Below are 26,398 nucleotides of genomic sequence, written 5' to 3'. Positions count from 1 at the left end.
GCCTGTCTGACCCCATAGGCATTTTGGCATTCAGCTTTTCTTTTATTTAAAGCACAAACCTTGTACATGTACAAAAGAGCTCCTCAGAGCTTTGTAATTCCGGATCATAGTAATGCAGTATTGCAGTATTATTGTATTGAGTACTGTGGTTCCCAGGTCCCCTTGTAGCCCTTCCCCTCTCCCTGACCCTCATCCGGAACTGCATTGAATCCCCAAATTGATCTCTGAAGTCAATAGAATTATTTAGATTTACTATTTGATGAAGTTAGGGACTAGGAAGAGAGCAGTATAACCGAAGGCTTGCCTAAGAGGCAGTGCAAAACTACAGGCAAGGAGTATGGAGTATGCAAGAGTTTGACATCCAGGATTTTGTGATCTGTCAGATTTAGTATCAGGAAGAGAAGGTAAAGGAATGATAGATCCGCTGGTTTTCTGTGATACAGTGAAAGAATATAAAAATTGAATCAATAGTGACCATCCAAGTCTAAAAGCAATACGAGGGCTAGTTTATGTAGTTGAGAATAAAAGGAAAAATACTTTCTGAATGGTTTAGGTTTTGTTTTTACTTTTTGGGGTCTTTTTACCCCATAGAAACAGATGTTTGAAACCGTGAAGCTGTCTGTCACAGAGCTAATATTGATCGATATAAACGAGCATGTTAATCCTAAGTAAAGAGGTCCCAGTCATGTGGTGAATACAGTTTTAAACATACTTCTGTAGTTTATCATGCTTATTCTGCTGAGGTACATGTTTATATACACTGCAGAAACTCAGAAAGTAATGCTGTATTTAAAATAAGATATATAAATGAATTTTGGGGTTGTTTTTTTCATTTGCTTTTTAAAAGAAGCATCAAGTAATGTTTGAAATGTCTGGTATAATATTGTAATTTTCTACATGACCTCAGTATTATGCACTCGGTATTTATCTGATGTAAAGGGGGGAAGGAAAGCTTTTTTTTCTTTATTTATATGTTAAGAGTTTCTGCATTTTCTTTCCTGATTCTCAGACGTTTTGAGCACTGATATTTCCAGAACAGCCACAGCCTGTCGGTGACTGGGGACATGTGGTGTCTCTGGATCTGTCTCCATGACTGAGGTATCAATTCTTCAGGGCTCCTAATAGCCAGTCAGGGTGAATCAAGGAATCCGCTATTAATGGCCATTCCTTTGAAATGCCTTTGCTGCTGCTGTGGAAAAAAAACGCAGGGGTTCAGACAGTCCTTGAGCGCTGGCATTGTTACTGCCTGCTTTATTGAGCCATGGCAACCACAAGGACAGGATCCTGCCCCAGACAGGGGCATCTCTGCTCTGAGGGTGCTGTCTGCCATGTTTCAACCAAAAAAGCATCTGACAGGAAAGTGGTGGCAGGAGGTGTTTTCTCTTGAGGAAAAATGCAGTTCCAAAGGGAAGGGGGAGAAAATAAAAATCCTCTCTGTGCTGGAGGCGTTGTGAAGTGAGAGGATTTCTTCCCAAAGAGATTTCTTTCCTTTTAGGGAAAGGTTATTGCTGTTTGTCTCAACAAAGTGATGGTGGACTATCTCCTTCACTTTTTACTTAAGGTGTTATTTCCCAGTTATACATCAGTCATTTTCCTCCTCAGGAAATTGTGTGCAGTCACCTCTTACTCTAAGTCATGGACCCAAAGCAATGTAGGGCAATCTGGTAAAAAGGATTAAGTTTAGGTATTGTGATATCTTCTTTGTTACACCTGAGAGGTCTTTCCTGCTGAAATTGAATGTAATTGAAGTTACTTCCTGGATACCTCACAAGCACTGTCACAGGAGGAACCACCTGCAGCAAGGCTGGTAAAAGGGGGGTAGGGGGAATTTTGACAGCAGGGTCCATTCACAACTGGGACGTGGGAGTCCTGAAATTTTGGGAAGGAGATTTGTACAGGGCTACTGGCTAACTGAATTTGGTGAGATCCTTGGCTTCAGCACAGCCTACAATCATGCATTACTTCTAGTTTGGAAAGTCAAATGTAGCCCAGCATCCTTTAAATGTGAGGGATCTTTAAGAAACTAAGCGAGTAAGCACATAAAGCACTTCGTTGTCTCCCATTTTACCAGGTGGCCTATACAGAAGCAGGATTGTGTCAATAAGTAGCTGGAAGGGACTTTACTTAGACTAATAAACACGAGTAGTAGGGGTAGTTGTCAGTACAGGGATAGGGGACAGACACAACTGGGCACACATATTACTCTGCATAATAGCTGTGATGCTTCCCATGCTTCATTAAAAGTTCTGCCTCTTTGTCAAGAAAGTAGAATGAACCTTATAATGAATGAAATAAATTATGTAAGTGTGCAAAACCAGTAGCAAATGATATAGAGAGAGCTGTACCTATACAAATGCAGGTGTAGGTGAAGAGGAATAGGCATAGTACATGTGTAATATTATCTAGGAAGTTTGAGATTTGAATTACAGGGTAAAGATGGTGAGATATATACAAGAGAGAACATTGGAGATCAATGTTTTGAATCTTGTCATTAATCTGTGAGATATTTTTTTCCTAGCATTTTTAATACCTTGCTGCACTGTTTTACTTTAGTTGCTCTGTACATCTGCTGTTTTAATTGCAACAGTTTATGCTGTATATAAAAGCATTAAATATTTTTGCTCTTACAGTGTTTGCTATTGACTTTACACATGCTTCTCTATGTAAAACAAAACTAGATTTCCTAATATATCAATAGAAAACTCTGTTCAGAAAGCAGACTGATTAATAAATGGTCTAGTGTTTCAACACTTATGGATACCATTTTGTTTTATCTCACTGTGAATTGACAGATTATGACAGGCAATTGAGAACAGAATGCAGTTCAACTTCTTTTGTGCAACTGATACGTCTTTTGAGGTAAAATACTTTGATTAAAAAGACAGCTGAAATCTTAGCTTTAATTTTCCTTGACGTGTCAGATTTTTTTTGTTGCAGTCTTAACCATAACTGTTCTTGTCTTTATATGTCTACTTAACAAAAATTCTTTTAATAAAAAGTATACTTTTTAAAATTTCCTTCTGAATGTTATGTTTAGTTTACTGATCTCAGGAAGTAAAAAATATCAATAATAATTCCCTGACTACCTGTTTCTTGTTTCAAATTTAAACTAGCTTAAATTAGTCTTTTCTCTAGCATGCATTTAAAGCAAAAGCTTACCTCTAGACGGTCTGATTATAAATTAATCATTTTATTGTTTTGGTGTTGTAGCTGGACATGACTAGTCTCAGAATTGATTCACGTTTTCTAAAATTTTCAGATAAAGTAGAAGGTTTATTAAGGAGCTCAATTTGTTTTTAAATAGATAAAGCTGGTGAATTTACTATCAGATAACCTGTATGTGAATTATTCCAAATATATTTGGCTTGGATGTCACATTTTAATTTTTTTCTCTAAGAATAATTATTTTTAAAATGTTCTTTTTCTGAGGGACAGGTAGTCTGGGCACTAAGAACTATAGATCATCCTGTTTGTGTCATCTACTGACAACCGTGTCAGGCCTCTTTTCTCTCTGTGTCTAGATTGATCCTTTCCTCAGGTCACCCATCATCTTTCTTTCTCTCTTTTTGTGTCTGAGAAACAAAAGGAGAGGGGAAGAAAACTGTCAAACAAAGGAGGAGCAAGAAGGCCAAGATTGCAGTGAAGGGAGTGGGTAGAAATGCAGTGGGAAGGGTAGAGCAGGTTTCTGACTGTTTGTCCTATGAGACCATTCCAGCTGATTTTCACAACCAGGGCAATTGAGTGCCAAGAAAAAGTGGTATCCAGATATCAGGGAGTCAGGTTTTCCAAGTGTTTGTCGTCTCCTTCCAAGCAGCGGGCTTCTTAGCCTTGCCATAGACCAAGACTGTGTGCTTAGCTGCCTCCCTATCTGGACTTGCATCCGACAGCAAATAAACATGGCCATATGCAGACCATCACTATTATTTTCAGTATACATCTTTCCTTTAACAAGGATTGCTGCTGGGTTTGTGGGCAAAAGCCCAGCTACCCATGTTCTGTCTTTTCACTAGCTCTTTCTATTTAGGCAGAGAAGTGTTTCTGAAGTAGGCAGCTCAGACATCAGAAAAAACGACCCTGGTGATAGAATTGCTTCAGCTGCATTGGAAAAGATCATTGTACTTTGTTTTGAAAGCTACAAGAACAAAGACTGCTTTCCCTGTAATAAGGCTTGTGGGTCCTTTATTCCTCTGCGCATCGTCACAGGTCAGGCAAGACAACACAGTGGTTACTTCTCTGGGTCTTTGATAGTTCTGTCACCTTGGTTTCTAGAAATTGATGAGTCTGGCAGCTCATTCATTTCTGGACACTTTAAAAGACACTGAACATTTGTTTTAGTGCCCTGTTCTTCAAAATCTTAGGTGACTTTTGAAGGTGACTACAAGGAAGATGAGCAGAGTTGCTTCATGCACCTGAGTTTTTCAGCTGTAGTTGATTTAATAGCAAGAAGACACTGACTTTGAACATGAATTCTTTCCTTTTGCAGATGAGAAGACAGCCAGCTTCCAACTTTCTCTTGAACAATTGGAACTTTCTTCCTTTGGAGACGATAAAAGTCTGCATGCCCAAGATACTCTCCCTACTACTAGACTTGCAATTAAAAAAGAATTTGAAAAGAAAGAGAGGTTAACGTCTCAAAGCTTGCAGAGCCCTGCTTTTGGTCCTGGAATTTTGATGGGAGCTTTGCTTTTGTTTCAGATTCCCAGGAAACTCTCTATTGAGAACGCTCTTTGGCTTTTTTAAAGTAGCATAAGAACTCTTGTTAACTTACAGGTTAAGAAAGTTCTGAGCTGTAGTGATTTCCCTCTTCATCTTCCCTGAGATTTTATTTTTTTAATTTATTGTGTAGATTTCCTTTTTCTCAATCGTTTTTTAATCAAAATTTGTTGTGAACTAGTTCCCATCTTGTTCCCTCCCTTTTGCGCTGGCAACTTTTTAACTGCTGCCATCCACAATTTTGAGAGCTTTAACTCTTGCTTGGCTGCTAGGAAATGTTTCTGGTTAATGGCTTCAGTAAAGGTGACTCAGACTTGAGGTTACTATTGCAGGATGTGTGTGAAGATGTTGCTACTGGGGAGCCTTTGATGAAAGGCTGGGTAGCTTTTGGCTGGGGAAAGGGCAGGTGTAGGTACCCATGCCTCAGGGCAAGAGAAGGACCATGTGAGCTCCTGGGGCTCCTCCTTGTGTTTCCTGTGCCGTTCTGTGGTTTTGCCCCATCTTGCCTGGGGTCAGACAAGTTTCCTGGACTGTAGTTTTTTCTGCCAGCAGAGTTCAGTGTTACAGCAAATGAGTATTAAGCCTACAACTCTTAGTTGTCAACTGAATGCTCTGAAGGCTCTTTATCAGTTTGAAGAGGGTAGAACTGTTGAGTGGAGAGGAAGGGCTTGTTGCTCAGTTGTTGTTTTGCTTGAAAATTTTATCCGTCATGGATATGGGGACAGTTCCCAGCAAATTTTAAATCTCACCAACACAGGAAGTACGTGTGGGAAATGGAGGGAGGGAGGGGATCGCTAATCATGTATGTGCATTAGGAAAAGGGTTTCAAAACTGTTTTGCCTCTGTGCTTTCTGATAGATGGCACCATATTGCTAACTCTCTGAACTGCTTGTATGGGGAGGGAAGGGAGCAGACTATGACAAACAACTAGTGGAAAGTAATTTTTCTTTGTGTCAGTAAAATTGAATAATAGAGAAGCATAGCAGAAGCTCCTTTTGTGAGTGGATGGTTTCTAATGTGTATTTGTTATTTTAATTAACACTTTTTTTCAGCATTAACAAAACCTAAAGGATCCTGACTATCTCCAGGAGAGGCATAAAGAGGGACAAACCGATTAATCCTAATCTTGTCCATTGTGAAAGGTTTTATATATAGTCACTATGATCTCTACTCTGACTTTTTAATCCGGGGTCCTGAGAGCTGAATAGCAATTCTCACTGTTCCAGAATGCTTCTGCAAATCCATATTGATACATCTTTTGCAAAGGTTCCCTTTGAGCCTCCTCCTGCCAGACTTTTGTAAGCCTCTGAATTGCAGACAGTTACAGTCTCGGAGCTACGTCTAGCAGGTGCCAGCATTGTCTGCATTTATTATTGTGTAGTAAAAACGTAAGGAATATGATTAAGGACTTCCCCAATGGTGGAGGGCATGTTACCTATTTCCTTGAGCTTTGCAGGCAAGGCTAGGTTAAATGTAGCTTTGTTGGAATTTAGATTTTTTGGTTTTGTTTGGTGTTTGATTGAGTTTGGGAGAGGTGTCTGGTTTTCTGTATTGTTTGGATTTTTTTAATAATCAAGAATTGAGTAGTAGTATGGAAGCTGTTTAAACTCCAGTTAATAATTCAGGGAAGAAGAGATCCTATAATTTCCAAAGCTTATAACTTACCTGAGAGTATCCAAAATTCCTCTGGTTACATTGACCTGGGATCTGCTTGGGATCCTTGTAAATGCTGTGTCATTTCTATTGGTATGTGTCAGGGTTCTGGTTTTTGTACGTTCATTATCATTGGTTACATTAGCATTTAAGCAAGTTTACCAGATGGGATGGAAGGACCAAGGAAAATATATAAAGTGTTTCTTGTTCTATCTTGCCCTCTATAGGGGTAGCAGATCATGGATTTCATTTAGGTTCATGCTAAAATCTGTGTCTTGGTTTGATAGAGATAGTTAAGATATTTAGCTTAGCTCTATTAAGCTTAGCTCCCCAGCTGAGTGCAGGGGTATTTCTTCTCATGCAGTACAGGAAAACAATTTTGTTCTTTTCCTAGGACAGAAAAGGGACATATAAACATTAGAAAGCCTGTGAAACAGATGGTGATTTAACAGGTAAAGTTATTACAGATAGGATGGCAGTCATTCAGACAGAAGATGTGCAAATCATAATAGCTTCTCAGGTGCATATGCATGATATGAGCTGTGTTACAGAGCAGGTCAAGCAAACAGTTTTACATTCATATCCTGAGCCTCAGTCATTTTTGTTAGATCACTCTCCTGTGAACTGCTTATTCCATCAGGGCATGGAAATTTATTCTCAAATGAAGAGCATTTGTTTGGCAAAAAGAAACAGGAAATTCAAACTGGTTTGACCTGTTTCTAGATGACCAAGATAAAACTACTTTTAGTCTAGTTGGGTTATGGTAGCAACTTATTCTTTAAAATACAAATGGAGCTTTTAACTTTAGTAAGGTAACAAAAATATTGCAGATATTCTTATGTGTAAAAGAATATCCATAATATTTTCCCACTGTTCTTTCATGTTTCTAAGGTGCTTTTCATTAGAAATATCCTAGTTTTCTTTTTAAGCTTTTATGTATAGGTATGGACCTGCCTATTTTCTCATCCTCTGTAGAATCTATTCATTAGCACAATGTCATGTAGATGAGTCTTAAAGTTCTTTGGATAAAGAAAGAAAAAGAACATTTCCAAATATTGAAACATGTATAAATGGATGTGCCATCATCTCCCTGAATTTTCCCTGCAGAAAGCCTGCGACAAGAACTTTGATCTTTTGGACCATTCTTATTATCTCTTTGGAGTGTCAACACTCAAACTGTGTGATAAAAATGTCAGTGGCAATGTTACCATTTTTGTGTTGATCACTTTCACAGAAGTATTCACCAACTGAGCCTATTTCTGAAACGCAGGTCATATTTGAAGCACTAAATCCTTCATTCATTTTTTTTTGTGCAACTGCCAAAATTTCCTCTTGCTACAATGATGTTGATAAGTCACTCTTAAAACTAAATTTACTTATTTAATACAAAATGCAAAGCAGGTGTGTTCATGCATTTGAATATGAAGTTCTGCCTCATTTCTTTTTTTTTTTTTTTTTAAAAGGAGATTAGCAATGACCTCTGTGATGGAAGAAAAGTAAATTGAATTTGATACCAGGGAATATTTTACTGACTGTCTTTTCAACTCACAGTTCAATAAAATTTGTCAGTTGCTGTGGAAGTATTTCCAACTTGTCTGGTAAAGTACCACAATTATAAAAGACTGACAAAAATCGGAGCACAAACTCTTCAGCCAAGTTCAGCATCAGAAGCAACAGGTGAGAGCACTGTAGTTCTAATCTATTTTAAAGCAGCTGATGATCTAGAAAACCTGAGCAAGACTTAGATGTGTGGATGCCAGGATCATGAATATATGCCTTCTCAAATGCCAGCCTCTGGTAGTTTTGTTAGTGCTTCTAGGTTTGACATACCACAGACACCAGGGAATAACATAACCGAGAGCACCTTCCTTGCCTGTGAAAAAACTCTGCCATATTTCAGGGGTTGAAAGCATCAGGTGCTCAGGAGCCCCAGTAACCCTGCTTGTGCCATGGTACCCCTCTAGCTCCCAGAGGCAGGGGGTGGGAGAGGAAGATGCTCTAGAGGAGGCCTAGGACAGTCAGCAAGCTACCTAGGACTTTTATCACAAACAAAATAGGTACCTGTGGAAGTGACAACGAGGAACAAAAGTGACAAAGGAGATGTGACTAGACTAGGCTTCCATTTAAATAAGTGCAAGTCAGCACATTAGATGTGTAAGTAAAAGGCAGCAGAAGCAAAATGAACATTATCTAATTTTTTCCCCAAACATTGCATAATTTCTGTCTTTGACTTTGGAAAAGAACTAGTACGTTATTGTAGGACCAATAAAATGAGTAGATTTGGGCATATAGTAAATCTATTGTGTATGTTCTAAAAAGAAAAATCTAAACAAGGCCTTAGTAAGACAGTAGGATACATTTTACAGAAAATATAAATATTTAAGGCTTGAAAATAAGGCAAAGTGTGATAAATGCAAGAGGGGTTTACTAAAGGTGCATTGTTCCAGGCAGAGAGGTTATCTTTGCTAAAATTAATGAATTTCTAGACCAAGCAGGTTTGGTTTACATCATCTGACTGTACTGGGTATCTGGTAATTAGTATCTGAACATTAATAGTAAAAAGTGGAAAACTGGGGATCTGCATAAGTAATAGAAGTGATTAGCTAAATGAAAGACAGCGCTGTTTAGTCCCGAATGAGAAAGTACAGGGTTGTGCAGGTGTCAGTGTTGGAGTTCGTGGAGAATGAGTTTTGTGATCAGTCTTAAATTTTTCAAGTGACTTACTTGGGCATTGGAAATGAGAGCAAGTCGATGAAATTTACTCATGAGAAGGAAGAGAGTTGAGTCAATTAGTTGATCACTGAATGACTAAGTCACTGTTATTATACATCAGTTGGAAAGGGAGATGGAAAATCATAGGATGCATTTGAATTTGATTCTGCCCAGCTATTTTATACCAATTAAAGCACATGTTTAGTTTTTTTGTGACCTAAACTGCAACAGTTAGGATTATTCTCACAATAGATCCTTTTCTTTTGCCAGTAAGAGCCTTGCAGGTATGCATAGGCATATCTTAAATACTTTGCTTTACATGCAAATGAACCCTGCAGTGCAGTCATATGAGGAAAAAAAAAAGGACAGGAAAGTGCTTTGGGAGACTTTACCCTGTGTGTGTAATGGTAGGAAGCACGGATTCTTCTGCAAGTTAAGCTGACTACCTCAGATTTGACACAGTGGTGAGTGGTTTGCAATGTGGGCTTGCACACCTCTGCAAACAAGACCATTTTTCCTGCAGAATCAATTTATGAGAACAGATCAGAGGGAAATGGTACAAAGGGGAGACCGAGAGAAGAGTGGTGCAGATAAGGAGACAGAAGAAACCAGAATATCAAAAAGATGGAAGGGAGAATAGTATAAAGATGAGCAGGGATAAGGGGCTCAGGAAGGAGGAGATGAAAAAAAGAGGAGAGGGCATGAGGGAAGGCAGGCAGAGGAAGGTTTGTGTGAATGCCAGTAGGAGCTGCTGAGAAAAGGCTCATGTGCACTGCAGTGGCAGAGGACGATGCAGGATGGATGCACGTACACTGGGGGAGGGGGAGAGGCAGTGAATACTCTCAGCAGGAGGGGGAGAGAGATAGATGGCAAACATACACAGAGGAGTGGTGGGGAGAAATAGTGGATGTACACAGCAGGGAGAGAGCAAGTGAGAGAGAGACACAGCAGATGCACACAGCAGGGGGGAGAAATGCATAGAATGAGGAGGGGGGGCTGCACAGGGAAAGTATCAAAAAGCCTCAACAAAATTTTACAATAAAAGAATAAGAAATAATAAAATTCTTGATTTGAACATTTATCATTATTTAACACAGGAAATCAAGAAGAGAATTGAAGAGAATTTCCATTAGTTAAAAATTTTAAGCACTTCAAATGTTAATAGTGTTTGGTTTGGAATAAGACTATGCTTGACTTAATGAATTCCTCTTCGCATTTGCAGTGAAGCAGATGTCTGCTTTCTGTGTCTGACAGGGGACCCAATCCATTGCTTTTTGACGTCAATAGGACTGGGGCTTTTTCAAGGGCATGCATTTATCTTGTCAATGTGGTCTAACCAGCTGGCCTCGCTTCACTGCTCTGGTCTCACACAGGTGAGGAAGGTGGGTGGGAAGTGTTGTCACCTAAACTTTCTGAAATCTAACAGCTGTCACATGCTTCTCAGTACTCCTATGCATGTTTGGGCACTGATCCCTGTTACTCAGTGCAGCAGTTAAGGGGAGGTTGCTGTGATGTGCCTCTGTGTGTGGCTTGTTGAGGTATCTGGCACCAGCCCAGTGGCACAGACAAGGTTAGACCACCTTGATGGTAAGTAAAAAGCAAGACCAGTAAGAAAGCAGTCAAATGATAAACTAGGTTAAGGAACAGTTTTTAGAGGATCCTTTATTCTGTTATTGTATTAAATGATGTGTATGTTTCCCAGATGCTGTGGAAATTATACAGGAAAACTCCAGCAATTTTTATGAGCATAACATGAACTCCACTGGTATGCATATGGAGAGAACACTGCCACTGGAGTGATTTTGTTAGTACACCTGTACATAAAGTTGCTTCTCTGTTACTGAGCTGGCAATTCAATACAAAAAAAAATAACATGGAAAAAGGGACTCAGAGGGAGACACTTCTCATTCGTAAGGACACAATGTTAGTACAGTAAAGTCACGAGGAACTGGAGGTTGAAGATGCTGTTTCTTAACAAAGCAAGGTTTGCTCCAATGGAAAGGGGGTGTCCCTGTGAAAGAAACAAAGTGTGGATGGACAATTTGGTTTGTTTTTGTGGGTGGAATCAAAGGAATGTACAGAAGTTGGGCATCAATAGGAAAGTCTCTTTCTCCTTCAAATGGTTTATAGCCCCTATAATGGTTTCTTGCCATTGCTGAGAGAAAGTCTCTACGTAGTGCTGATAGCATGCTCTTGAAGGGAGAGTGTCCCAATTCAAGGGACAAAGTGAGTACAGTCAATGTACCCATGCAGGCCCACACCTTTGATAATGGAATGGGAATGCAAGGTTTACGTATCTTCAGTGAAACATAGAATAGTGATTGGATTACTCTAAGGTGGAAATGTAGTAGAAGATATGCTCAAAAAACAATAACTGTTCTTATTCATATCACTCTTTTCCTTCCTTCTGAATTCTTACTTATTCTGAAAGCTCACAGAGAAAAGATTTATTCAAGTTTCATTTAACCTCTGCAATATGTTCTGTGGTTGCTGCCGTCCTCCTATAGTGTGAGGAGCTTCATGGAGCACTGTGCTCTCTGGCCAAGCAGACACAGCAAAAAGAGAGAGAAGGTGGGTGAAATGTGTGGGTTTCAAGAGAGAAGATGTGTATGTCAGAGACTGGTATCAAAATGCCAGTGTTGTAGATCATACTGAGAAACAAGGAAGTTCTAGAAGGGTCTGTTTGTCTTGTCCAGATTTGGAAGGATCTCACTGCCCATTTCCTTCTGCCATGGTGAAGCCTGTTATGGTTTGACAAGCAATGTGGAAAAGGGGGGAAGGAGACTCTCCTGCCAAAAAGACTCTTTGTATTTTTGGACAAGTGGAACCAGAAATAAATATGGTGTGGTGGGACTGATGCATTCGATTAGATTTTAGTATGTCTGAAAGGGCAGTTCAGAGACAAGCTGGGCCTTCTGCTTCTGTGCTCTGAGGGTCTATTAGTGATCTTAGTGTGAGTGCTGTATGTATTAATTGCCTGAAAGCATACTTCCATCAGTCTTCTGCTAGCTCAGGGTGATGAGTTTATGCTCCTTTTTCTGAACTGGTTGAATAGAAGGATTTTGCTTAGATGTTACTGCAGTGGGGAAGGGTTCATTCTAGACTGCTGTCATGGCCATCTCCACCCTCAGAGGCTCTGTTCTCTGGTAGAGTCAGTCCAGGCTTCTCTCATTCTGTGCCCTCATGCTGTTTTGAATACAGCAGGGCATGGTTAAGCCGCTTGAGTGGCCAAAACAAGTGCTGATGACTAAGTGCTCTCACTTGCACACATATACAACCACATTTTCAGAGTGCTTCTGGGGTTGAGGCAGAGGGAGGAACTCACACCACTCCTGGGAACTGTGCAAAGCTGTCTGAAAGTGATGGGAGGATGTGTCTTTAAGCTGGGCCCAGTACACATAAAAGACTAAAAAAATGCTTTTTGAATGGTAAAAATAGCTAGGATATTATTATTGTCTCCTTTTGTGTTGGTAGAATAAGTTTTTTCTCTCTTCTTAGACGCTTTAAATCTCTACATGATTTTCAAAAGTAAAAATCCTGTTAGTCCAGATGTCTGAACGGGACTTGGAAAACATCTACCTTTGAATTCTGACAATTCTGATTTGTGACCAATGTTAGCCTGGGAAAGCAAGGGTTGTCTTGGGCAATTCAAGTGTGACAAGATGAGCTGAATCTTATTATCAGAAAGCCCCCCAAGAAAAGACTAAAGTACAGGGAATCATGTGATGGGGGTGATTTAAAAAAACCCCCAGTAGATACAGCTTCAGTAGGCCTATTACAAAAGCAAAAGCTTAACTGATAGTATCAGATGGGTGACAGCTGATAACTCGTGATGCAAATGTTGCCACTATATGGAACGCATGTGTGAATGTTGTGGGGACAGGAACACCATTTGGCCTCAGGTGCCACAATTGCTCTGCAATTCTCTGATGAAATCTTTGCTTTTCAGTAACTGTTAGTTTAGTTTCTTTAAGGTATGCTTATATGTCAATATATGTCACAAAAGTGTTTTGTGACATATATTCTCCTGCATAGGTATGTAATGCATCAAAAACCCTGAATCTTGTTTATGAAGTGACTGCTGTGAAGATTTAATTCTGGAAGGACAAGCTTGAGAAATATCTGTAAAATACTAAAATCTTTCTGGTTTTCATCAGCTTCTCTATTGAAATTAATTTTACCGAGTATCAAATTAGGTGCTGTTTGTTTAACTACTTGAACTGTAGGGGTTACATGCCAGATAAAGAAAGGTGTTCTGAATATAAAATAGTGCAAAATTAAGTCATTTTAAAATGAGAATGAATACTGTGAGAAAAGCTCAGTCCCCTTCAGCTCTGATTAGTGACTGCGTGATACTTAAAGGGATAGGCTTGAATATGAATATGGTTGATGTGTCCTATCTTCAATCTATTCTACAAAAATTAGAATTAGGCGTAAAGCATAAATCACCTCTGATTCTGTCGTTTCATAAGATGTTCTGGGCTTTTTTGGGTTTAGAATTTTATAATTTTTGTGAGGCATGTGTGTTATTTGTTTTTAACTTCAGCATTAGCAGTGTTGTGATTTAAATTAACCTTCTCATATTCAGAATGAAATTAGAGGACCTTATCTGGATGTTGATTGCAGTTTTGCTGATTTTTGTTCAGAACCAGGTAGCGTGCAGAAATTATAGCCTCTTTTTCCCTGTCAACAAGCAGAGGAAAAAACGTATAACTCTCACATATGATGAAAGACTGGAAGGAAGAGAGAGAGGAAGAGAGCAAAAAGTAAAATGGTAGGTAGGGTAAAGAGAGGAGTGTAATGCAGCTGAATTTCTGTGCATTTAAGTCCCAGCGCAAGCTGGGACTTAACACAGCAACGTGACAAAAATGTCAATTATGACCATTTCACTGCTATGTAACTAAAAGGAAAGGCCTGCTCACCTCTGGATATATAACAATATCTTGATTTCAGTTATGTTATTGAAGTTGAATTTAAGTAATGTCATAATTCCAAATGTATTAAAAAGAAAGAAAGAATGGAGAGTTTATACATGATCTTTCAGACCTATCTCACCATTGACATCTCACTTGACAGTTCAAAGCAGTTAGAACATACCATGCAATTTTTAAAGTATTTTTTACTTCATTATTAGTAAAGGTTTTCTTGGTGTATATTTGCATCAATTAATGATACAATATGCACAAAAAGTATCTCACTGACCTTATTTTGAAATACTGTTTTGGATATGTTTTTTCCTCCCTCTCCCCCCAATTATTAATATTGATTACAGATTCTGAGAATATTTTTCGATTCTATTTTAATTTTTTCTCTAGTCATTGTATTCAATCAGTTAACATCTTTCCTTTCAAATGTCTTTGTGTCTAGGGGCTTGGCATATGAGGGCATGATGAGAGAATTCAGAGCATCATCTTCTTTCTTTATTGTTTTTCTTGTGAGAGATTTTTACCAGACTCTAGAGAAAATCAGTATATTTGAAAAAAATTAGACATCTCTTCCCTTAGGACTTTTTTTAGAAGATGGTTAAAATGTTGACTTCCTGATATATTTTAAATAGGGAATAAACATTTTTACACCCTTAGAAATGCATGTTGTCTATGTGATTTGCATTAGACTGGAGCAGGATTGTAGCAATAGCCTGTATTTAGTATTCCTCAACTAATGACTCACACCATATAAATGCATCATATTCAATTCTGATAAATACAGATTTCCTTATTTCCTAAATGTGCTTTCATTTAGGAAATGAGTTAAAAATAAATATGACAGTTACAGATAAGATAAAACTCTGACTTTGGGCACATTTGGAAGAATATATGACAATAAAGTAATCTGTGAGTTGAGAGAAATTCTTCCTACCCTGTTAATGGATACCTGCTTGATTGCTCTCTTGAAGGATACTCAGGATGGGAAGAAAAGAAAAGGCCCAGTGAAATTCTTGGCTTTTGTGATGTCTTGTGGTGTTAAACTCTGAACTAAATTTGTGTAGTAAAAGCAATGGTTTCTTTTCAAGAGGCTAAAAATGCATTACTACATTCAAAAATTACTTTTTGTGTGGGTTGTGAGAAGAATTAGCCACTCATTTTTGCTCTACAATGTGTGTATATTTATTTATTTACTTATTTTTGCAGATGGACACCCTAACTTAAGAGACTCCTGACCAACTGTGAGGTCTCAAGTAGGCTGAGGGAAAGATATCATGTCCTGTATTCTATATTGTTTTCTTTTTGTTGTCAGTCAGAGCAGGTCAGTTTTCTAATTATAGGGTGAAATGTTACAGATAGAATATAAGACATAAGGAATGAGAATAAATGAGTGCAAACCTGTTAGTAGTCCTTTCTAAATAAGCAATAGGAATTGCATTTAAAATGCTAGGTGCAATATTGTATCGATGACTTGAGAATGTTGGAGACAATACAGAAAAACCTGAGCATTAAAAACACTTTTAAAAGGCAAAAGCAAAAAAGGCTGAAATTTCTTCCATCAAATAAGTGAGTTATTGTTAGCATTTTTTTATTAATAACAGGTTATACAGTAAAACAGGAAGATGAGGTGGTAGATTCCAAATGTTTGAAAGTGTTCTTCCAGAGGGCTTCTGTGGAATAGTACTAAAACCAAATCAAGTTAATCAAGTGCAGTATGGTAGGAAATAGCTAACAGGTCTTTGACTTCTAAATCTAATTTACTTTGAACTTCAGACTATTTGTCAAATTCTTTACCAAACGATCTTCAGAAAAAAATGAAGTCAGTGTACCTAGATGACTTTGTCTACAAGGGCAGGCTGAACAGACTGGAATTTTTAAGCACAGAAGAGGTACATATGTGGGAAGTACTCTGGTAGAAGTGAATGACTGCTGCAGAGGGGATAAATATGGACTTATGAACTGCTAGACTTAAACAGGGGAGAAAAAGACCCTAACACACAGAATTTCTTTTTTCCCCTCTACCACAGAATTTAAACTGTGGAATGCAGCTCTACTATTTTTAGATGGTCTGAAGTGCAAACTGCTTTAAAAAGGGACTGGAAAAACAGGAGAGAACTGGCTAATGAATAGCTATTGAAGACAATTGTGTGGACGCAACCTGTGACTTGAGATACTATCCCCATTTATTACTAACAGGTATTTTGCGCATTCCTTGATGGTAGCAGCTCTGGAAACAGACTGTGTATTAGATGGACTAATGTTCTGATTTGCAGCTGCATTTTTCTGGATTTCCAATTTGAATATGAATACATGTACAAAATCATCACTTTAATCTTCTTCCAGAGCGTAAGAAAGATCCAAAAATCACTTCCTGTAGTGTATCCCTGTAAAATACTCTGCATAAAGTATGGGTTGCTGTGTGGTTCATTGCCTGTTTTCTACTTGATAAAGGTGCATTACAAGACCAAAGGTGATAGAGTTTTGCTAAACTGGGTGGGCACAATAAGGTTAACAGTTGTTCTTGCGCTGGAAAATACTCTAGGGTGTGATGAGGAGAAATGTTTTTAAAAGTCAGCCTTTTCTGTATAAGGGGGACTACCTTAAAGCTTCTGGTGGCGATTACACCCGAGTTACGTTCTGCCTGGCTCCCGTTGATTGCATTACAGAATGACAATTGAACCTCTGGATGCTTTATAATGTATATACTGTTGGTGCATGAGTTGTGGTGGAAAGCAACATCCTTCTGCATCCCAGTTCAGGACTGAGGAAATAAATGCACTATGCAGTTTTGAGTAATTGCTTGTACTCTGTCCATGAATCTGTGTCTCTGCCATTTATTTAAACATAAACAACTCTCTGGTTGCCTCCAAGACTTTGGCTTTTGTTTAAAAAATTCTTTGGCAGAACAATGCTTTCTCTCCTCCTTCGAGCTTAGTTGCTTGTCAACCTGTTCAACTTGTCATTTCCTGAGAATACAGTTGGGGGACAGTCAGAGCAGGAGCCTGCTGTTGGGGGCCAAATTAAAGGAAGGTTCACTTTATATCCATCATGTTATATTTTTAACTGATAGGTTTTTTGCCTTATTTGAGCAAAATATTTTAAAAAATACGTATTTAAATGTAAAACATAAAAATGTTATTCAGTCAATTAATATATAGATCTAAGTACAACAGTCTTTGAAAAAGTATTTATTTTAAAACATAAGAATTATCTAGTTTAGAAACAGTAAATAAAAACGAATTCCTAGCATATGGATCTGGCCCTTCAGAAAACACACCCAATTGTGAAATGTTGGTGAATTAATACTTTTGAAGAAGCTAAAAGCTTAAGGAGCCACCTACTTAATATGCATAGCAAGTAATAACCTCTCTGCTGCATACGACTTCAGTTTAGCAACAGAGCCAAAGATTATGGTTTTGTGCAATTTCATCAGCACAATATTTGGGCTTATACTCAAATTTTCAGCATATTCTTATATTTCATTGGCTTCTGGACTGAAAGTGAAACCTATGCCCACTTACATTCCTTAATAGTGGTAGACCCCAGGACACTTCAATGCTTTTGTGTGCTTAGGCCTAATCAAGAAGTATATGGAATATAGGGTGTTTCTGGCATAGTCAAATATGTTACTGGTTTAACAGATCTCAAATCCAACCTTTTTTTTGGCATAGCAGTGTGTTTTCACAGAGTGGCTTGCTTTTACTTGCAAAATGTTATACTTGTGTAAGGACTCTCTTGTATGCCTTTCCTTTTAAAAAGAAAAGCAAAGAAACCACCCCAAAACCCAAAAGAGACAGAAGGTCTTGCATAACTCTTAATGGAAGAGCTGTGCTTTATTCTGAGGTTAAAAAGGAAAATTGAAACAAAAGATTGGCCAGTTAATAGAACGTAGGATGTTTAGGTAAAATAAAGTCATTTTATCCATGATGAAGATGCCTCCTGTCAAGCAAGCACAGTTTGAAGAAGGCATAATAACTAATAACTTATTTGTACCTGGGTTATTAGGATAAATCTGCAGATAAGGATATGTGTATAATGGAAGCTTCAAAAGCTTCAAATCTGAGGTGATAAATGATTCAAAGTGAAACACATTAGCTTAGATTTTAATGTTTGTAAAATGAATAAAACAATACATCTATATGCCAAAACCATATTATCATAAACGTATTTGCCAAACTGTAAGGCATAAATTGCACTTAAATTTAGTAATCTATGATGGTATGCTTGAATGTATCTTTGTGATTAAATGTGAACAATTGCTCCTTTAAGGTAAAGGTCTGTGTATGTGTGATTAATCAGATTGAAATGACAGGGCGGACAGCTCATGCCATGCCTGGTTATCAGAGTGATTGATTTTAGTCAATGCTGCTGGATGAAAAAAAATCTGTTAATAACTACAACTGCAAAACTCCTGATGTCACTGATAGCACAAATCACTTCTCACACTCATATTATCTGGCTCATTTGCAGATACGGAGCACACAAACCAATCCACTGAAACGCAAAATTATAACGTACAGATTTATGCAAGAGGGATGACTGCAAAGTGCGCTGCATGAGCAGTGTAAGAAGCTGAAAATTGCTGCTGTTGTAGCTGTCATAGGCACATTATTTTCTTTGGTATGTGTGGAGATTTTGCTGTCAGGCTTTTATCCTCCAGATTGTTTGTGCTGTACCTCTCTTCCTGCTTAAAATAGAAAATCAGTCACTGAACCTGGATGCTATTAAGTGTTCTTAGAATAGTTCTTAACTAAGTTGGCTGATTTTCACTTTCTGATGAAGGTACACTCGGTTGTTTATTGCAGGCTCTGAACAAACATGTTTTTCCAAAATCAACCAATAAGATTACAAATTGCATTTCATCAACAGAATTGTTTATCATAGGTATATTCCTTCCATCTAATATTTATCTTTTTAGTTGTTGTGTTTTTATTCTGAAAGATCTGGAGTTTGTCTGCATCCAACATTGTGTTTTATCTGCATTTTACAGGGATTAACAGGGAATGTGAATGTCTTACGGACTTCAGAGGAGAAGGGGGACAAAAAATAAATCTCTGGTGTTTGGTAGGATTGTTGCCCTAAATTCAGCCCCTTACCCAGCCTTTCTCCACTAGCTTTTCATCTGCCGTTCCCCACTGGCCTAAAGCAACACATTTGATATACCTCTAAGCATAAAAATCTTTTTGGGTTCCTATAGTCCCTTGTCCCCCCAGAATTCACAGATGCATCCATTTTCAGGAAGCCCATACAGTTACGGTCTGAAACACTGGGGCTCTTGATTTTTTGAAATGATAAAGTCATCCTTTGCTTTTTCAAGCTTCTCCCTTCTGCTCTGTAGGTAAGTCCTACTGCAAAAATATTTCTATGAAAGACCCCAGACTTACTAATGTGTATGCTATTTCATCACACTGCTCTTCAGTTCTGTCTGGTATTCTGCAGAAGACCAGAGTGTGCTTATAAGGATACCAGTTTGCCCCAACACTTCATGTATGTAAATCACAAGGGAAAAAATGTTCACTTCAAGAAAGCAGAGATGATTCTTGCTTAGTAGTATATTAAAGCACTACTGTCATTATTATTTGTTCTTATTCCTCCAGAGGATCTGGGTCTTGATTATGATTCTGTTGTGGTAAGTGCCTCTATCAATCACAGGGAGATCAAGTCCTTGCCTGAAGATGTGCATATAAAGGTACCCCATACAGTAGCACACCTTGAAGGAGCTTGATGGTAATTTCTTAGGTGCCAAATATATTAATGTGAGTTCAGGCACGTTTCTGAAGTCTGAGGTATTTAAAGATAAAACCTTCTGTTTATTTATTTGTTTAAATTATTCCTGTGATTCTCACAGGAATAATTGTGATGCAGAAACAAAGGACTTACCTGACTTTTAGATTTGTAACTTTCTGAACTTTGGATATTGTCCTTTAATATGTTGAGTGGGGTTGTGTAAGAGTTCTGTGTTAGGTGCTTTCATCAAAGGAATGAAAAACTGAAGATGAATCCTTGCCGCTAGTTCAGTTTACTTAGGAATTTACTGAGGAATTATCCCTTAATCTAAAGGTCATAACATTTTAAATAACATGCTTTTAATATTCAGAATGGACCCAGTTGCCCTCTAAGCAGCTGATAATTTTGAAATGCTTTTTGCCACAGACACCCATGCATTACCTTCTCTCACTTTCCTTTCATACAAATAATGAACCTTGAACTTTACTGCAAATATGCTTTTGTCTTTTGTTCAAGCAAAAGAGTAAGTGTTGACTTTAAGCCTGCTCATGTATGGTGTTCCTGAGTTCACTGCTTGATTTGTTTGCAGATATGGCAAACCGAGAAGATATGTTTAAAATACTGCCAGTTGTTTTTATGTGCAAGGAGAATCCCGTCCATGAAGGAATCTGAACTAGGAAGAGGAGACAGGAGTTCTTGGCTGCACTCTTTTGCTAGCATCATTAAGCCATTGCCATAAGATTGTATGAAGATGCACCACCCAAGAAATTTTAGATAAAAGGTCACAGTTTGACACCAAATACAGGACATATGTATACACATCCATTCCATTTCACATAGCATCCATTCTGTCTCCAGGCACAGCTGCAGGACTCTTCATAAATAAATAACCTCGTGTAAGACAGATTATGTTCCTCGGATATCAATCACTGGTAAATATCGTGTTCCTACTTACGGTGTAAGAATACCAAATGGAAACTCAGGAAGATTTCAGATTGCCATTATATTTACAGTCCTGGAGCTTACTGCTGAGAATTATTGGATGTCTTTGCCTCTGAATGTGGGCTGAAAGCTGCAGTGGGACACTCATTCCTAGCTCACTTCTCAGATTTTCAAATCAACATCGATCGTACGTCTTAAAACCCTGCCTCTGAATCACTGTAAATACTGCAAAAAGATTCCAGTCTTTGCCAGATAGGGTCAGTGAGGAAAGAAAAGCCTAAACTCATCCTTTTCTGATTCCATATCTGGAAAATGTTTTGGACCAAAGTGTTCTGGGTATTGTGTGATTATAGGGACTAAATGCAGCAGGGGAGATGGAGGGAAATATATGTCAAAAAAACACCTGGAGTATTGGAGTGCCTTCTAGTAGCTGCACAATGAAAGGACAGTTATTTCATTCCCTTTCTTCTACTGGGTCATCAGCTCTTTTTCTGTCAGTGGTCAGACATTCCCCAATTCCAGCTGCAAATAATACATCCCTCCACATGCTGACATCAAGAAGTGGGGTTGGTTTAGTTCTGAATTTTTGCCATCCTTCAGAGGCAGTGAGTCCAATTTCTTTGGAATCCATTTGAATGCTTCCCTCACCAGCCAGTGTTCTGCACTGGCCAGAACAAAGGTAAGAGATTGTTTACAAATTCAGTAATTCTATGTTGGAGACTCAGTGTTTTGAATGAAGCCACAGTTGGGTGTTCTGAGAGGACTCTGATTTTTTCCAATGTGAATGCAGCTGCTGTTTCATTCCTTACTAATTTTGGCTTATTTATAAATAATTCCAGACAGGTTTCAATATGTCTTTTTCATATTCTATTCCATTCTGTTTATTCTTACAGGGAAAAATATAGTCAGAATATACAGATTCCCTTCCCCCCCCCATTATTTAATATATCACAGATTAGCTTGTGATCATTTTTATTGAACTATAAGGATAAGGAAAAACTCAAAGTTTCCTAAATACTCTTATTTTGATTAGGGAATGTATAAAGATAAATGGATATCTGTTATCATTTACCTTCTTAACATAATTGCTCTTATTTTAGGGTTGGATTTCTTTAGTTCTGTAGCATTCTCATTAAATAGCAAAATGATGATCACAAACAGAGGAGTAGCCCAGCCACAGAAGAGTATCAGCAGAGCCAAGACCACCTTGGCCAAAATGTGAGCTAAGAGGGGTACACAGCACTTCTTACCCTGGTTTTGTCCAGGTACCCTGGAAGCAGACCTTTGGAGGTTATCTAGCCGAGACAACCAACCTGGCAAGAGAGCCACTGCAGCTTGGTGTAGCCATCTTTGTCCTTAATGATAAGGAGCAGTGGGATTCAGGGGGACCAAAATTCAGATGTTTGTTGAGGGATGATTGTTTTCGACTTGCATATAATAAGTATGATTTTTTTGTCTTCAAGTTTTTCTTATTTCTGTTTCGAGTTAAAGCTGCAAAAATTTAATTTTAATGTGCCTCTTCATTTGTAATTTTTGTGGTGATGTTCTACTTCATACAACATCGTGGTTAGTACACCATGGCCTTCATAACACAGCCTCCTGAATTTTCCAGGAAGATTGCTTCATTGTGGGGGAAAGCTTATTATCTTGCTATTAGTTTCTATTACAGAGTAAATAATTTCCAGATAAGAAGTGATTTAGCTTTCCACAGAAATGGACAGTGTTTTCAAATGTAGAAATCAGAAGCTTATTTTTAATACTTCTATGAAACAGTCACTAGGAGAAAGCCATTTATGAATTGAAAAAGGGGTCTAGAGACTTTTTAGAGATGTATTCGGCCAATTTTGATTATCTTAAATTCTCTTAGGTTTTTTCAAGCATTTTTCTTCAGTGGATTCATATTTCAGACAGTATTTCTGACAATCTATTTTATGCTTCATTGACCACAAGGTTTGAAATTCTAGTTCATATTGGCATAGTAGTGTCAAATTTGTAGTGATAAATGGATAACTTTTTTTATTTCAAATAGGTCTCTTGTTTAATTTGAGATCTGTAATTTTTTTTTTTTGGTTCATTACTTCTGCTATTTTTCTGTCTAGGAAAAAGTGATTAAAAGAGACAGAGGGATCAAGGTGCTTTAGACTTGTCCATGTGAAGAAATGGGTTGTCCAAGGCAGGGTAAAGGTACTCATGCTGTCTATTCATTTTGCTTTAAGAAAATTAATGTTACAGTTTTCTGAATTTTTTTTTTTTTTTTTTAGCAAACCAACACTGCTGCTCTTGGGAATCTGTTTAAAATGTGCAACCCAGGATTCATTATTGGGTAGTATGCTTGCTAATGTTATTTTCATAAGCAGAGAACTTTTATTTAGGTGTATTGTGAATTAAATTTCTTGAATTTCGACAGAGTAGTAGTGTTGCTAAATTATAACCTCCTTATACTTAAAGTGATAATATCTCCTATCATTATTTAAGTAAGTTCTACTATCTAATTGTAAGGTGAAGGAAGCTGAAGAGGAAATTAAGCACTGAGAAAATGCTTCTATTTTAGCATTTTCTCTGTTATTCTTTATCTATTTCATAACAAACCATATCTCCTCAAAAATGGGTCCTGAATCTAAAGTTATTCATGTTGCTTTCCTAAATTTACAGAAGTTTGCATTTTATGTTAATCATGTAAGATAATTCTGATCTCAGTCCTTAAGCTTGTGTAGATTTTTTTCATCTCTTTTTTCTTAACATTGATGGAAAATATTCATATGCTGTAATATCTGGGAGAGTCCACTTTTTATATAGACTGCTATTAAACAGAAAGGACACAGAGTGGGTTTATAATATGTCAGGAGGCAAAGAAGGGAGTTGCCTACCTGTGGCCAATGAATAGCTTGAGAGAGCTGAACAGAATTATGTTATATCTAAAAACAATACAGAAAAGTAACTATTCCTTAAAGTGGAATAAAGAGCGTGCTTCTGAAACCAGTGAGTGACAATGTAAAGGCACGGTGTGATGAGGAATAGGAGTATTCCCCTTATTTGGGTCTTTGGCTTGTATGTACTTATGTGTATTACATTTCCTTGTGTATGTTTTGTGTTGTGAACTATTCAAGTTCCTGCTTTTTGTGTGTATCAAACCTATGTGTGTTTATTTTCCCCAGAAAGATCTATTTGGCGTGTGTTTTTGATTGCCATTTGTCCAGGAACACATGATAGTGAATCATAGACTATCCTGAGTTGGAAGAGACTCAAGGATCAACTCCTGGCTCCGCCTGGGGCAAGCGAAAAGTTAAACCATATGTCTAAGAGTGTTCAAACACTTCTTGAACACTGACAGGCTGGGGACCATGACTTCACTGGGGAGCTTGTTTCAGTTCTTAATCACCTCTTTAGTGGAACTTTTTCCGAATCATGGAGTCAAAGAATACCAGGTTGGAAGGGTTCGCAAGGATCACCTGGTCCAACCACTCTTAGCACAAGCACTGTCTCAACAAGATGGTCCAGCACCCTGTCCAGCCAAAGTGTCCAGTGTTGGGGAAATCACCACTTCTCTGGGGAGGTTACTCCAATGCCTGATTGTTCTCATTGTGAAAAATTTTCCTTGTGTGAACAATCAGAATCTCCTCAGGAGGAACTTGTACCCATTACACCTTGTATTTTACATGTGACTGCTTGCAAGAAGTGCTGTAGAAGAGCTTCCTTTCACACTGGTTTCAAAAATCTGATTGTTTCTAGAAATGCTAAACTGCTATGTTATAGTACAAACAGAAAACCTTTTAGTTAAGAAAAGATGAAATGTTTCAACTGGCACATGTTGACGTGCAAATGTGTGTATATATACATATTCATATATGTAAAACACAGTCTTATGTATATAATACTTATATCATGAGTAAGAAATATAATACTTACATCATGAACTGTGATATTAATGTGCTAAAACTTGAACAGAAATTCCAGAATGACCGAATAGCATTTTGTCCTTAAAATTCTGGTGGAAAAGCTGCTGTTTTACCATTTTCTTTACTGTTAAAAATTCAAGAAAGCTGTCTTTCATTAAAAGTAAGAATAAGGGGAAATAAAAGTGCACAAACCCTTCTCTTCCGGATTCTTTTGACAGAGCTTACTGTTGGATTTCAGCAGGCACGTGTGTTTGAGGAGATGTTGGTTTGTATTCCAAACTGTGCTGACCTTACCACCATAAGCTACTGATATCATAAAATGCCTCAAATACGGTTTAGACATCAGATCACTATCCCACTCTCAGAGTTGATTATATTTGGCCAACAAGTTAAAAAATCACCGAACCTAGAAAAAAGCCATGATCTCATTAAGCTTAATTTCCCCCAGAAATCCGGCCAAAGTGTTAAGACAAAAAGATACAGTGTATTTGAGAAGGGAATGTAGAAATAGCATTTAGTGTTTTCAAAGAGAACTAAAGATTTTTTTGGGCTGGGAGTGGGGATTGGTTGCTGGTGAATCGCATATATAATTCGTCAGTTGTCCTCATTTATTTTGATACTTGTGAATTTGTAACACAGGCAGTGACACTTTAAAACAAAATGCTTCTCCTCCTCTTCTTTTTCTCACTGATTTTCTTTAACTTCATCTGTGTTGACAGAAAGGAGTCGGAAGGAAGGGAATTTGGACGAATTTATCTGTCATAATGGGAGAAGAAAGGCAATGAAGAGCTTCTAATGTTTTAGCATGCATTAGAATGTTAATAGACAATTATCATAATTAAATAAAAACATAATGGATTCTAAGTAGTGTGCCAGTTTTCGAAATGCAAGTATCCTTGTTGTCTCTTACTTGAGAGATACAAATCAAGTTGTCTACTAAATCCAGGAGATGTCAAAGCACATGTTTTATTTATCATGGTGTGTTCATCTATTTGTCTTCCCTTTATTGAAAATGTGGGTTGGTTTGAGATTTAAAATTGTTAATTTTCTACCGTCTCTCTCTACTTGAATGTCCTTTATTTTCATGTGCAGTCAAAGAAGCACGAGAATAAGCTTCCATGCTGTGCGGATAAATAACTCCTCTAGCAAGTGGAGAGAATTAAAACACGGCATTAGCAGCAATAGCTGCATTAGTTGGAATGGTTTACCCAGGATGTGCTTACTGATAAACTTGTATCTATTTAAGAAAGATCTAATTAGGTTCTTTTTGTTACATAAACGAAACCATATTATTATAATAAAATATACATAAAATAATGAATAGACATAATTTTTTATAATTTCATTCAAGTGAGATGACTTAAAGGTAATTTCTACATTTTAAGCACTTAGTTTCATGACATTTCCTAGCAATTTACCAATTATAATGCCTCAAATGTTTGCCATTATTAAGAAACATTTAATGTAAGATTAGATCAGTCATAAATATTTTATCAGGAGAAAATATATTATTTCAGGTACATCCCAACATCTTTATGCCTGTAATTCTGTGCATCTGCATACCAATAAAAGGGATGCTGTATTAGCATATTGCACTCCTACTACATCCTTCTGTTGTCGGTGAGTCAGTCTTGAAATAATCTGAAGATTGTTTCAATTTTGCTTCCAAAGTCAGCAAGATACATTTTGGGATGATTTTTCTTCTCTTTCTCTGCTACTGTCATCTCAGCAACCTTTGAAGTTAAGTTGTGGCTGTTCCCAGGCATCTGAAGATCTGTCCTTCACTGTCCATAGCATGGTTCTGCCGGGCACAGTAAGGGACAGGTCTGG

General features: G+C 37.7%; 1 long non-coding RNA gene across 16 annotated transcripts in view; it reads left to right on the top strand.

Annotated features, from left to right (window-relative positions):
* Positions 1 to 26,398, top strand: part of LOC125325307 — a 221,711-nt gene that overhangs the window by 99,340 nt on the left and 95,973 nt on the right. For 6 of the 16 annotated variants that reach the window (XR_007203263.1, XR_007203264.1, XR_007203266.1 and 3 more), the window contains exons 1-9: positions 7,834 to 8,043; positions 10,301 to 10,451; positions 11,510 to 11,649; positions 16,031 to 16,199; positions 18,474 to 18,623; positions 18,994 to 21,351; positions 22,772 to 22,856; positions 22,934 to 22,995; positions 25,288 to 26,188. This is a non-coding gene — a long non-coding RNA (uncharacterized LOC125325307). Of the gene's footprint in view, positions 1 to 7,833; positions 8,044 to 10,300; positions 10,452 to 11,509; positions 11,650 to 16,030; positions 16,200 to 18,473; positions 18,624 to 18,993; positions 21,352 to 22,771; positions 22,857 to 22,933; positions 26,189 to 26,398 lie in introns of those variants that run through there. The other 10 variants (XR_007203271.1, XR_007203262.1, XR_007203269.1 and 7 more) reach the window with 10 other exon arrangements.

Source organism: Corvus hawaiiensis, chromosome 4 (genome assembly GCF_020740725.1).
Source record: "Corvus hawaiiensis isolate bCorHaw1 chromosome 4, bCorHaw1.pri.cur, whole genome shotgun sequence".
NCBI classification, from domain to species: Eukaryota; Metazoa; Chordata; class Aves; order Passeriformes; family Corvidae; genus Corvus; species Corvus hawaiiensis.
This window is presented reverse-complemented; position numbering and strand designations above follow the sequence as displayed.